The 3,842-nt window shown below is 34.4% G+C and overlaps 1 pseudogene; it reads left to right on the top strand.

Annotated features, from left to right (window-relative positions):
- The first annotated feature begins 411 nt into the window (after window positions 1-411).
- On the top strand, window positions 412-2,156 carry LOC120876067 (annotated as a pseudogene).
- The last annotated feature ends 1,686 nt before the right edge of the window (window positions 2,157-3,842 follow it).

Here is a 3,842-nt window from a genome sequence, read left to right on the forward strand (position 1 = left end):
AGTCATATGATGAAACTGGAAGTATTAAATTTCTTATGTATTTAGCAAATGAGTTAATGAAACAAATAATGATAGAAAAGCCCACAAAAGTAAAAAAAAAAGCAAGAATTATATCTTTATGTTAAAGATTTTATTAATAGCTTATTTCAATTTTTTTAAATCTGAGGACCTTCCTTTTGACATTTATCCATGTTCTCCTCAACTGATTAGTTTGCATTTTCAGAATCTTTGCCTTTTGGTGATGTTTAGAGAGAATTTTGAAGTTTTCTTTAGTGATGAATTCATGAAAAGAGTTAAATCATACAACAACAACAACAATAATAATGTTTAAAATGTAATCTTTATGGTAATCCTAAATACAGTCATACATAAGCTTCCTTTAACAGATGAAAAAAATTGAAGAAAGATTAAATGGATCAATGTAACATAGTTAATAAGGTGTAAGTCCCAGATTTAAACTAAGGCTTTGGATTTTTAAGTTCCTCTTTCTTTGCTCTTTAATGGATTTCTAACTTTACTTTTCTTTTTTCTCCCCCACTTTCTCTTTTCCTCTTTTTTTATTTTATTGTTTTCTTTCTCTCTGTCAGTAAATGTTTACTTTTTGACCAGGAGAGGAGAAAGAGTGTATGAATAAGATTGCAGTTCTAGTAATGCATATTTTTGCCTTCAAGGGCACACACAGTTATAAAAAAGAGATATGAGTGTGAAACAGTGTGACCAGTGCTATAATGGACGTTGACTACAGCCTCTGAGATCTGGAAGAGACACCATTTCTCAATCTTGAGGAAGTGGAGAAGCTATCAGACATGCCAAGTAGGAAAATATATGGCTCATGAGAATCTTATCTTTTGAGTCTTTTTGTGTCTCACTGGTAGACATGTCCAGCTTTTCAAGGAACAGAATTCATACATCTTTGGATGTTTGTGATGTGCCGCCTATGTGGCCACATCATGGATTGGCTCTTAAAGCTTGATGTATTTTTTTCTTTTCTGATTTTAAAAGTTACAAATTTTTTATCACTGAAAATTAAAAACAAATTTGTAACTTATAAAGAACAAAATAAATACCACCTGTATTTTCACTTGTAAGGATATACAAAATAAAAACATTTTTTATGGCTTTGTGCTTGTCTTTGGCTTTTATAAAACTAAAGAAAATAGGCACTCTATGACATTATTTATTCCTTAAGTAAAAGGGTTATAATTGAGGATTACTGCGATTTTCATTCCAGCGAAGTGCCTTGTCACCAGAATGGAATTCATGTGACGGAATTCCTTCTCCTGGGCCTGACTCAAAATGTGAAGCTTCAGAAATTATCCTTTGTTGTGTTTTTAATTGTCTACTTGGTCACTTTGGCAGGCAACCTGCTCATCATGATCACCATCAGTGCCAGCACAACCCTAAGATCCACCATGTACTTCTTTTTGTCTCATTTATCCTTTATAGATGGCTGCTGTTCTTCCTCCGTGACCTCTAAGATGTTAGTTGACTCCCTTACTGTGAGAAAACCTATCTCTTTTGGGGGGTGTATGACTCACGTCTTTGTTGAGCATCTTTTTGGTGCTGCTAAGAGTATCCTTCTAACAGTGATGGCCTATGACCGTTATGTGGTCATCTGTAAACCCCTGTACTACACAACCTTCATGAGTCAGCAGATGTGTAGCCTTCTTGTGGGAGTGGCCTGGGCTGGAGCCTTTGTCCATGCAACCGTTCAGATCCTTTTTACAGTCTGCTGCCCTTCTATGGACCTAATGTCATAGATCATTTCATGTGTGACTTGAACCCTTTGTTGAAACTGGTCTGCATGGACACTCATACCCTTGGTCTCTTTGTTGCTGCCAACAGTGGCTTCATCTGCCTGTTGAAATTCCTCCTTTTGATGGTCTCCAAGATGTGGTCATCTTGTGCTCCCTAAGGACCTGTAGCTCGTGGGGGAGACAGAAAGCCTTCTCCACTTGTGTCTACCACATCACCGTGGTCATTCTCTTTTTTGCACGTTACCTATTTGTATATATGTGTCCAGTGATCACTTTTCCATTGATAAAGCTGCAGCTGTGTTTTATACCATGATAATACTTATGTTAAATCCTTTAATCTACACTCTCAGAAATGCAGAGGTGAAAAATGCTATGAAGAAGCTCTGGGTCAAAAGGTGACTTCAACTGAGAAATAATCACAGCAGCATAAAATGACTTTGTCTTCTAAATGCAAAAATAATTTCTCTGGTTCAGCGCCAAGTGAATACCATATGTAAAAGTATGTTGGTGTTGGCATATAAATCCTTTGAGGAAAATTTCAGGCAGAAAATTGTTTATCACTTCCAAATACCCTATTTAGATTTATTTAGTGCCCATTTGGTTGTCAAACTTGGGTATACTTTCCAAATTATTCAGAATACTTATTAAAATGTACATTCTCAGGACACAGCTCTAGAGATTCTAATTCAATAGGACTGTGGGGTTGGCATATCTACATTCTAAATAAATTTATACAGATGTTCCTAAGTGGGTAATTTATGCATACACTTTGAATAATAGAGCTGTAAATAATATATGTATCCTCAACTGATTAATGAATCACTTGATTAAAGCATTTCCTGGGGATTATCTTTCATAGCATATATTACAAAAATCATAAAACTTTCAGTTCTTCATAGATCATGCAAAACACACTTACTACCTTTGCAATGCAGAACAAAAAATATAGTATTCTGAGAAAATAGATATGTTTAAGGTCTTTATTCTCCAAATTATCTTTCTATACTTTTTAAATATTTTACTACATGTGGTCTTTTTTATTTTTTCCTCTCTCTCTGTGCTTACAAAGGGAAGATCTATCATCTATTCTTGCTAAGTTATTTGGACTATTAATAAAATTCATTGTTATTGTAATCTCAACTATTCATTCATATTGAGAACATTGCTTTTACAATTTTGCTCTGTGAAAGAGACTTTATGTGTCATTTTTATATGCACATTTGGAGGAATGTGTGATAGGCTTTGATATTCTATAATGGTTAAGAGTAGTATCTGAGTAAGATAAATCTGAGATCAAAAATTAGTTTCACCACATAGAGTATGAACTTTGGCAAATCACATCTTTCTGAGTTAAAAAAAAAAAAGAATGATAGAAACTTTATCAAGATTAAATAAATAATCCTCATGGATCTTTTATTATCAATAAGTGTTCCATAGCTATTAGCTATCATGAATATCATTATTGGAATCTCTGAACTATATAGAATCATTCATTAATCTAATGTTTCTGATCATTAGGAGAGATAATGCATGGTTTATCTGCATCTTCTGTGAAGAGTAAGGCTCTGAGCTGACTCGCCTTATAGCATTTCTTGGGGGCTGGAGTGATTCCCAACATTCTCAGCCATTACTCACCACTCTCTCTTGCTTTTCTGATTTCCGTTGGCCTCATGTCCCTTAGGGTTTGGGACTGATCCATTTATAGGTATGCTTTCCTCTAACCTCCCTGATTAAGTTTGTTTTTTACATTTGTGAGTCTACTTCTGTTTTGTAAATAAGTTCATTTGTACCCTCTTTTTAAGATTCCACATATAACCGATATCATATGGTATTTTGTCTTTCTATGTCTGATTTACTTCACTCAGTATAGTAATCTCCAGGTCCATCTAACAATCTCTAATGCCCCAAAAAAATGACATTATTTTGCTCTTTTTTATAGCTAAGTGATAGTCCATCATATATATATTCCACTTTAAACAATAGCACCTCCCCTCCCCTGAATCCCTGGGAACCACTATTCTGCTTTCTGTCTTTATGATTTTGCCTTTTCTAGGTACCTCATGTAAGTGAATCATAGAATATGTT

This window comes from Oryx dammah, unplaced genomic scaffold, assembly GCF_014754425.2.
Source record: "Oryx dammah isolate SB20612 unplaced genomic scaffold, SCBI_Odam_1.1 HiC_scaffold_17, whole genome shotgun sequence".
Lineage (NCBI taxonomy): Eukaryota > Metazoa > Chordata > Mammalia > Artiodactyla > Bovidae > Oryx > Oryx dammah.